The 10,586-nt window shown below is 36.8% G+C and overlaps 1 long non-coding RNA gene across 1 annotated transcript in view; it reads left to right on the top strand.

The window, feature by feature from the left end:
* The first annotated feature begins 171 nt into the window (after positions 1–171).
* LOC106727860 overlaps positions 172–10,586 on the top strand; it is a 27,907-nt gene continuing 17,492 nt past the window's right edge. The window contains exons 1-2 of the long non-coding RNA XR_001364109.1: positions 172–257; positions 8,975–8,987. This is a non-coding gene — a long non-coding RNA (uncharacterized LOC106727860). The remainder of the gene's footprint in view (positions 258–8,974; positions 8,988–10,586) is intronic.

Below are 10,586 nucleotides of genomic sequence, written 5' to 3'. Positions count from 1 at the left end.
GGATGGACCTGGAGAGTATTATGCTAAGTGAAATAAGCCAGTCAGAGAAAGATAAGTATCACATGATCTCACTCATATATGGAATCTAATGAACAAAATAAACTGATGAACAAAAATAGACCTAGAGACATAGAAGCATGGAACAGACTATCAAACCTCAGAGGGAAGACAGGGAGGGTGGGAAGAGATCAACTAATGAACTTATATGCATATAAGCATAACCCTTGGATACAGACAATGGAGTGGTTAGGGCCTGGGTGGGGGGAGGGCAGGAGTGAGCTAGAAGAGATCAACGGGGGGAAAAGTAGGACTTACATAAATCTTTCACCAATAAAGATTTAAATAATAATAATAATAATAATAATAAATCTCCTCATTTCTCCTGCACCTTTGAAGTCAAAGTATGGTCTGATTAATTAGATATTAGTGGGGGCCCAGGAGTGCTGGAATCCAAACTCAATAAATTTCATTTCTGAAAGACAAAAAACAACAACAAATCAACAAATGACAAGTGCTGGTGAGGATATGGAGAAAAGGAAACCCTAGAACACTGCCGGTAGAAATGCAAACTGGTGTAGCCACTGTGGAAAACAGAATGGAGTTTCCTCAAAAAATTAGATATGGAATTGCTATTTGACCTAGTGACCCCACTTCTAGGATTATATCCTAAGAAACCTAAAACACCAATCAGAAAGAATATGTGCACCCTTATGTTCATAGCAGCACAATTTACAATAGCTAAGATCTTGAAATAGCCCAAGTGCCCATTAGTAGATGAGTGGATAAAATGCTGTAAATACCATGGAATACCATGCAGTAGTAAAAAAAAGAAGGATCTCTTACCATTTGAGACAGCTTGGAGGGACGTATGGAGTATTATGCTAAGCAAAATAAACCAGTCAGAGAAACATAAGTATCACATGATCTCACTCATATGTAGAATCTAAATGAACAAAATAAACTGATGAACAAATTGATCCAGAGACATGGAAGCATGGAACAGACCAATGAATCCCAGAGGGAAGGCGGGGAGGGGGCGTGCCGGTAGGGAGAGATTAACTGGGGAAGTTATATGCATATATGCATAACCCTTAGACACAGACAGTATTGTGGTGAAGGCCTGGGAGGGGTGGGGGAGGGGGTCAATGAGGGGGAAAGGGCACATCTATAATACTTTCAACAATAGAGATAATTTTTTTTTAAGTTGTGATATTTACACAATGGAATATATGCAACTGTAAAAAAGAAAGATCTCTTACCTTTTAAGACAGCATGGAGGGACCTGGAGATTATTACACTAATTGAAATGAGCCAGTCAGAGAAAGACAAGTATCACATGATCTCACTTACATGTGGAATCTAATGAACAAAATAACTGATGAATAAAATAGAACCAGAACAGGGAAACATGGAACAGACTGACGAATCTCAGAGAGAAGTGGGGAGGGAGAGTGGAAAGAGTTTAACCAAAGAACTTATATGCATATATGCATTGCCTATGTACACAGACAATAGGGTGGTGAAGGCCAGGGGCATGGCAGGATTCGCGTGGAGGGGGTAAATGGGAGAAAAAATGGGGGACATCTGTAATACTCTCAACAATAAAGACAAAAACAAAACAAAAAAACCCTCAGTATACATGTTTTGACTAATATGTCAGTGAAGAAGACTGGAGCAAAAGCAACACCATAATGCAGGTAAAAAATAAAATCATATAAAAAAATCCATTCTTAGTACTCCTAGAAGGCAAAAGAAAGGGTGAGAAAAAACATTTCAGTGGCATTTAGAGGAAATAAAAGAACCCTGCTCAAAGAGTGACTCTATTATGAAAATAGATTTCCAGATGAATAGCCTAAACAACTTTATCATGCCCCTTCAATGCCAAAACAGACCCCTAAAGATGTTATAAGTATCTCAAGGGAACAAGTGCTACATTTGTGAAACTGAATACAGTCGTGTTCAGTACTGAAAAATGCAGAAATATTTATTGAGAATTATTGTGGACCTGGGACCATTGGGGACACTTTTAAACACATTAAAAGAGTATATAGTAGAATTATCAAGCATTTTTAAAATTGGAAGATCAATATTTGAAAACAACTATTGGGTGATAGAAATCAATACAAAACTGTATTGAGTTATTGGGATAGTCATGAAGTTCAAGAGAAATTCATAGGAGAGTGAGAGCAGGAACATCCATGGAGGCTTCCTAGAAGATGGGGTCCTGAAGGCGAAGAAAGATGTAAATAGGTAGAAGAGAAGAAACGGACTTCCATAAAACAAAAATAAAATAACATAAAACAGCAAACGAGGCTTCCAGGGAAATGTCCTGGAGACAGAGGACATTGGCCCAATCGGATGGGAGGGGCTGTGATGAGGAGCACTGGCATGACAGGGTCTCGTAGGGCTGGTGTGGGGTCAGATGAGGAAGGACATTAGAGCAAGACAGGCTTATATGCACTTCATAACATGAAAATAAGGAGTCACTTAGTTTCTAAGCAGGAAGTCAGGCCAACTAGCTAGTAGGGCTAATGCCAAAATCCAAGCATGGGTAATGAGTCTCAATTAAAAAGTGGAGGTTATGGCAACAGAGAGGGGAAAAGAAAATAAACATTCCAAGGAAAAGATGTTTCAAAGGCACAATCCAGAGCTCTTGGTAACTATCTAACCCAAATCTCCCTGGGGGCGGCGGGGGGAGATCCCCAGATTGCCTGCCACCAGGAGTCAGATGAGATCGTCTGAGCAGGACACCATGTGTAACTCATTTTCCCAAAATACTCTTTGCAGAGGGTAGATGTTGACTAAAATCTGTAAACTCAAAAGGCAATGTCTGAGTGTTTGAAGACCACAGTGTATGTTGCAATCTATGATCTTCAACTGTGGGTTAAACCTGAAGACCATACATTGAAAAAGAGATGGAATGCAATGCAATGTAGCCCCCAAATATCCACAGGGGGTCCCCCTGTTAGCAACATCATTGATAACTAAGGAAAAAGGGTCCCTTCCTTAAGGAAAAATATACTGCATGGGGAAGAAAGATGGCTGCAACTATCCTATTCCTACCCTTCCTCAATCCAGCCCCAACCACCAATTCATTGGAGTCTCCAGCTTTGGGATATACAATAGCAAGCCCAGCAATAGTCTCTATCTATACCGCTCCTAAGTCTTTCTATAAGAGAGACCCCTTTAAGAGTCATATCATGCTTCAGCTCCACTCACATATCAGGCTAAGGACGGAGCAGCTTAATGCTTTATCTCTGGTAACTGTAATAAATTACAGCAAGTCAAGAGGGGAGGCTGGTTAAAACATCTCACTGATTTTAGGTTTGCCCAGAGTCTCTGCTTCATGGTTTCCTGATCATCTGTTCTAAAACATTAGGCAGAAAGCAATAAATGTTATTTTAACTGCAGTCAGATGACTAATAGAGAGAGAGAGAGAGAGAGAGAGAGAAGCAATTACTGGAAGAAATGGCAATACAGATTTTTTCTAACTTTCAATCCCTCCCTACTTGAGGCCAAGCTGGTTTTATAATGATTTCGAGGTCTCTTAGAGTATAATTTTTCATTTAATCAAAGTTCACCAGACGGTACAGTTCCCCACACTCCTTACTTTTATTGCTTATTTTAATAATCAACTCTGACAGTAAACTTTGTCTAAATGAGTAGAATAAACATACAATTTGGTAGGGCAAGCAAAACTAAACAAAAGCAATATAAATGGCATTCATGTAGAAATGTTAGAGAAACCATCCCTATAAATATGTGCTTAATAGAGATTTCATAATAAAATGGCATACAAGCATCATTCAAATTATCCCTGTGAGATGTTCTTTCAGAATATTATCTGTGGACATTTTCACTTTAGTCTGACTTACTTTCCCCTGTAGCCTCTCTCAGGGGGGCTCTTTCCCTTGTGCTCAATTGCTATGTGTTCAAATCTAACATAATTATCAAACTGAATTAAATAAACATAACTGTGAATATCAGCAGTGAAAAGCAAGTATATAGTGAACTATTAGTTTGTTACTTCTCTGCTCTTTCTGCCTAGACTGGCCTTCCCCTTGCTCTCCACCAAATGCAGCAAACTCCTGATTATCCTCTAAAATTCATATCAGGTTTGACTCCCTTAGAAACACTTTTCTTGCTTCCAGACCAATTCCCTTCCACCAAGAAAAACACAGCAGGCCTCTCTCCTGTGGTCCTCCATAGACTTTTCTGTTTACTCCCATGACAGCTACTTTTTCTGGGTATCTTTCATTCTGCCCTTGCCTCCCTCATTCAAAGAACAGATAAGATCCTACCTTTTGCAAGGAATTTTGATAATCATCTAAGTGCCTTACTTCTTAGCTGTGCCCTTTTAACTTCTTTTTGTCTCTCTGGTTGTTTCATTAATTATTCTGTTAGTGTCCCCACGTTAAGTTATCTTGTCTTTACAGCAAACCTCCATTACAACCCAGATTGGTGAGATGTGAGTTTGTTTATATACCAGTGCAGGGGAGTGGGGAAGAGAAAGGTGAGATGGAAAAAAGAGGACAATCAATTCAGAGGAGGTGGTTTTCCTTCCATTTTACAGTAAATATTGTACATAAATATGCTCAAATGGATTAATGGTATCCTGCATCTTGCTATCAATCATTAATGCACTGTGAGTTCCCTGTCCCTTGCTGCATTGCTATTGCCTCATGCTTGAGAAAAAGGCTCCCGTTGTTTATTGAAACATTGGTGATCCCCTAAAAAAAAAACACTTCCATTTTAAGACTGGACACTTGAAGCAAACATTTTAAGAGCAAAAATAAATAAATAAATAAAAATGAGTTTCAGGCACACATAGAGAAGACAAAGTTAAACTACATTGTCAACTCATCCATTCAACAAATACTTATTGAGATGTACTATATGCTGAGAATTATTCTGGGTGCTGTAGATACAACAGTAAACATGAAATATACCTGTTTTTATGAAGCTTTCCTAAGAAGCTCAAAGAATTAAAGAAAATCATGTTTACAAAATTAAAAGAAAGTATGACAATGATTCAGTGCATATTTCAATAAAAATATAGAAATTATAAGAAAGAATCAAATGGAAATTGTGAAGTTGAAATGTAGAATAACTGAAATTTTAAAAATTCACCAGAGGGTCTCAAAATCATGGAGATAACAAAAGAAAGAATCAATGAAACTGAAGATAGAGCAATAGAGATGATCCTATCAGAGGACGCAGAGAAAAAAAAAATTGAAGAAAAATATACAGAGGCCCAGAGACTTGTGGGACAATATCAAGTGTATCAGTTTGCATGTAATGAGAGTTCAAGAAAGATAAGAGAGAAAGAAAGGGACAGAAACTTTTTAAGAAATAATGACCAAAAACTTCACAAATTTGATGAATAATATTAATCTATAGACCCAAGAAGGTCAACAAAGCCAAGTTGTAGAAACACAAAGAGATCCACACCTATCATAATTAACTGTAGAAAAACAAATACAAAAATCCCAAAAGCAACAAGAGAAAAACAACTTATACAGGGGAAGAACTGTATAAGTTGGCTGACTTATCAATGTATATCTACATAAAGACAAACAGGAGACTTCTGGATTCAGGTAAAGGCCTTTATTGATAGAGCAGCTTACATCAGTTTCCCAATTTCTCTTGGGACAATGTAATGAGTGCCAACATTACCTGTACTTGGGATAAATATACCATAGGAGAATAATTCCCAAAATTATAAATCTCAGAACGCATACAGGAACTTCTGGCACATTTTCACTTGAGGGGTATGAGGGAGGAGAAGCCTTCACTCTGGAATATAAGTAAATCTTCTCTGAGAGGATACGAAGTTTGTGTTACCCTTTGTAATAAACAATATTTGTCTTCAGGGTAGATGTATCCTAATCTCTTTGAAAGTTTCTACACTGAACTTCCAAAGCATACTTGTCATCAATCATCTTACTTTTTCTAAATCCTCAACCAAAGATATTGATTTTAGAGAGAGAGGAAGAAGAGGGAGAGAGAGAAAAAAACATCTAGGTGAGAGAGAAACATCTATCTGTTGTCTACTGCACCCGTCCCGAACCTGCAACTTGGGTATGTGCCCTGACTAGGAACCAAACCCTCAAACCTTCATTGTATGGAAGGACATTCCAACCAACTGAGCCACACCGGCCAGGGTGCCATCAATCATCTTTTAACTCAAGTTCCAATGTTCTTTATTTAAAAGCCTTGATCCTGCAGAAACATGAAACTGTCCATGGGGTATTGTCTTTTGAAAGCCAGAAAACAGTGAGATAACATATTCAAACTGTTGAAATAAAATAACTGTCAACCAAAAATTCTACATCTAGTAAAACTGCTATTCAAAAATATAGGTGAAAAAAAGAAAATCCCAGATCACCAAAAACAGAATTGTTATTAGCACTTATGCTTTAACAGAGATACTAAAGGGGGAAAATGGTGACACCAAATGATAATTTAAATCCACAAGAAGAAATGAAGTGTGCTGGGAATAGCAAATAGGAGATTTGCTAAAAGGTTTTATAAATATATATTTCTTCATTTAAAAGGCATAATATTCTGTAAAGCAATAATTATGACACCTTTGTTGGGCTTATAGCAAATATAATATATGAAAATAATGACACAAAGAAGAGAAGAATGAAATTATATTAAAATGATGTTTCTATATTTTACTAGAGTTAAGTTATTATTATTCTGAAGTAGATTGTGATACATTAAGTGCATATTATAAGCCCTGGAGCAAAGCACTAAGAAAATAACTAAAAATATATATAGGAAAAAATTAACAAGTAATTTAAATGCTATACTAAAAATATGTACTTACATAAAAAGGCAGTAAAGGAAGAATAGAAAACAAACACCAAAATATATGTAGAAATCAAAAAGATATGAGACAAATAGAAAACAAACACCAAAATATATGTAGAAATCTACCCATATCAATAATTACATTAAATGTAAATGGACTAGATGCCCCTTCCAAAAGAAAGACAGAGATTGCCAAATTGGGTAAAAGAGCAGGACTGAACTATGTGCTGCCTACTGTAGACACGCTTATGTTCATTGACATAAAGACATTCAAAATAAAAGGATAGAAAGAAGATATACCATGCAAAAAATGGTCATAAGAGAGCTGGAGTGGCTAGTGGCTATGTTAATATCAGCCAAATTGATTTAAAGAAAACACACATTTATAGAAAAAAAAAGAAAGAAGTTTCATGATGGTAAAGGGGTCAGTTCATGAGGAAGACATACCAATTATTGGTACATATGCTATGAATCTAACAACAGTGCCCCCAATTGAATGACACATAAACTGAATAAATTAAAAGAGACACAGTCAACAAAAATATCTGGAGATTTTAATACCGCTCTTTTGATAACTGATAGAACCACTAGAGAAAAAAAAATCAATAAGATACAGGAGAAGTGAATAACACTATCAACCAAACCAATACTTACAGAACAATATCCAAAACTGAAAAAAAAAATTATGAAACATTCTCCAGAATAGACCTATGCTGGACCCCATAACAAGTCTCAATAAACTTAAAAATACCAAAATCATATGAAGTATGTTTTCTGACCACAACAGAATGAGAGATAGACGATAAAAATAAATTTTGGAAATCGCCAAATATTTGTAAACTAAACAGCGTGCTTCTAAACAACTCACAGGTCAAGGAAGAAAACATGAGAAAACTTTTTAAATATTTTAACTGAATGAAAATAAAAGCAATATCTCAAAATTTATGGGAAGCAGCTGAAGCAGTAAAAGAGAGAAATTTATAACTTTAATGCCTATATCAGAAGAGACAAAAGCTCACAAACCAATAACATAAGCTTTGACTTTATAAAACTAGGCGGGAGGGTGGAGGGGAGAGCAAACAACCAAAACCAAGTTAAGGAGGGAAATAATAATTATTAGAGTGGAAATAATAAAATAAAAAACATAAAAATAATAGACAAAATTAATAAAACCAACTCTGGGCAGTGTAGCTCAGTTGGTTGTAGTGTTGTCCTGTGTACAGAAGGGTCTCAAGATCGATTCCCAGTCAGGGCACATTCCTAGGTTGCAAGTTCAATCCCAGGTGGGAGGCAACCAACTGATGTTTCTCTCTTACAGTCATTTTTCTCTCTCCCTCTCTCTTCCTCTCTTTCTAATATATATACGTGCAGGTGAGGATTTTTAAAAATTTAATAAAGCCCTAGCCAGTGTGGCTCAGTTGGGCATTTACCTGTGCATCAGGAGATTGCTGGTTCTATTCCCAGTCAAGGACACATGCTGGGATTGTGGGCTGGATCATGGGTAAGGGGCAAGCAGGAGGCAGCCAATCAATGTTGCACTCTCACATTGATGTCTCTCTCTTTCCCTCTCCTTTCCCCTCTCTTTCTCTAAAAATCAATAAACTGTTCTTTTTTAAAATTTAATAAAACAAAAAATTAGTTCTTTAAAAAAAGTAAGCAAGTTGACAAAACCTTAGGCACAAATAACCAAAATCAGGAAGGAAAGGGGAAACATCACTGCCAACTCTACAAAATTGAATGAATTATAGAGAATATTACAACATCTTGCCAACAAATTAGAAAACTTCTTGAAATAAGCAAATTCCTAGAAAGACACAAACTAACTCAGTAAGAAACGGGAAATCTGAATAGGCTTATGACAAGTAAATAATTTGAATTAATAATTTTAAATCTTTCTAGAAAGAAAAGACCAGAACTATATGGTTTTACTGGTAAATTCTCTCAAGTATTTAAAGAAAAAAATAATGCCTATCCTTCATTAACTCATTCAGAAATTAGATGAGGAAAGAAAACTACCAACACTTTCTATGAGGTCAGCATTACACAGCCACAAAAAGACAGCATAATACAAACAAACAAATATGCCTGGCTGGCATGGCTCAGTGATTGAGCGTTGACCTATGAACCAGGAGGTCACAGTTCAATTCCCAGTCAGGGCACATGGCTGGGTTGTGGGCTCAATCCCCAGTTTAGGCCAAAACCAAGTTAAGGAGGGAAATAATAATTATTAGAGTGGAAATAATAAAATAAAAAACATAAAAATAATAGACAAAATTAATAAAACCAACTCTGGGCAGTGTAGCTCAGTTGGTTGTAGTGTTGTCCTGTGTACAGTAGGGTCTCAAGATAGATTCCCAGTCAGGGCACATTCCTAGGTTGCAAGTTCAATCCCAGGTGGGAGGCAACCAACTGATGTTTCTCTCTTACAGTCATTTTTCTCTCTCCCTCTCTCTTCCTCTCTTTCTAATATATATACGTGCAGGTGAGGATTTTTAAAAATTTAATAAAGCCCTAGCCAGTGTGGCTCAGTTGGGCATTTACCTGTGCATCAGGAGATTGCCGGTTCTATTCCCAGTCAAGGACACATGCTGGGATTGTGGGCTGGATCATGGGTAAGGGGCAAGCAGGAGGCAGCCAATCAATGTTGCACTCTCACATTGATGTCTCTCTCTTTCCCTCTCCTTTCCCCTCTCTTTCTCTAAAAATCAATAAACTGTTCTTTTTTAAAATTTAATAAAACAAAAAATTAGTTCTTTAAAAAAAGTAAGCAAGTTGACAAAACCTTAGGCACAAATAACCAAAATCAGGAAGGAAAGGGGAAACATCACTGCCAACTCTACAAAATTGAATGAATTATAGAGAATATTACAACATCTTGCCAACAACTTAGAAAACTTCTTGAAATAAGCAAATTCCTAGAAAGACACAAACTAACTCAGTAAGAAACGGGAAATCTGAATAGGCTTATGACAAGTAAATAATTTGAATTAATAATTTTAAATCTTTCTAGAAAGAAAAGACCAGAACTATATGGTTTTACTGGTAAATTCTCTCAAGTATTTAAAGAAAAAAATAATGCCTATCCTTCATTAACTCATTCAGAAATTAGATGAGGAAAGAAAACTACCAACACTTTCTATGAGGTCAGCATTACACAGCCACAAAAAGACAGCATAATACAAACAAACAAATATGCCTGGCTGGCATGGCTCAGTGATTGAGCGTTGACCTATGAACCAGGAGGTCACAGTTCAATTCCCAGTCAGGGCACATGGCTGGGTTGTGGGCTCAATCCCCAGTTTAGGGTGTGGAGGAGGCAGCCGATCAGTGATTATCTCTCATCATTGATGTTTCTCTTTCTCCCTCTCCTTACTCTCTGAAATCAATAAAAATATATATTTTTAAAAAGAAACAAATATTAATAATGAATATACACATACAAATCCTTGGCCTAGCTAGATGGTTTGGCTTAGTGGATAGAGCGTTGGCCTGTTAACTGAAAGGCCCCAGGTTCGATTCCAGTCAAAGGCACATGCCCAGGTTGTAAGCTTGATCCCCAGTAGGGGGCTTGCAGGAGGCAGTCGATCAATGATTCTCTCTCATCATTGATGTTTCTATCTCTCTCTCTCTCTCTCTCTTCTTTCCTTTCTGAAATCAATAAAAATAAACAAATGGGACTACATCAAAATAAAAAGCTTTTGCACAGCAAAGGAAACCATCAACAAAACAACAAGAAAGCCCACTGCATGGGAGAACATATTTGCCAA

Source organism: Myotis brandtii, unplaced genomic scaffold, assembly GCF_000412655.1.
Source record: "Myotis brandtii unplaced genomic scaffold, ASM41265v1 scaffold49, whole genome shotgun sequence".
Lineage (NCBI taxonomy): Eukaryota > Metazoa > Chordata > Mammalia > Chiroptera > Vespertilionidae > Myotis > Myotis brandtii.
The sequence above is the reverse complement of the archived record's forward strand: the minus strand, read 5'-3'. Positions and strand labels throughout refer to the sequence as shown.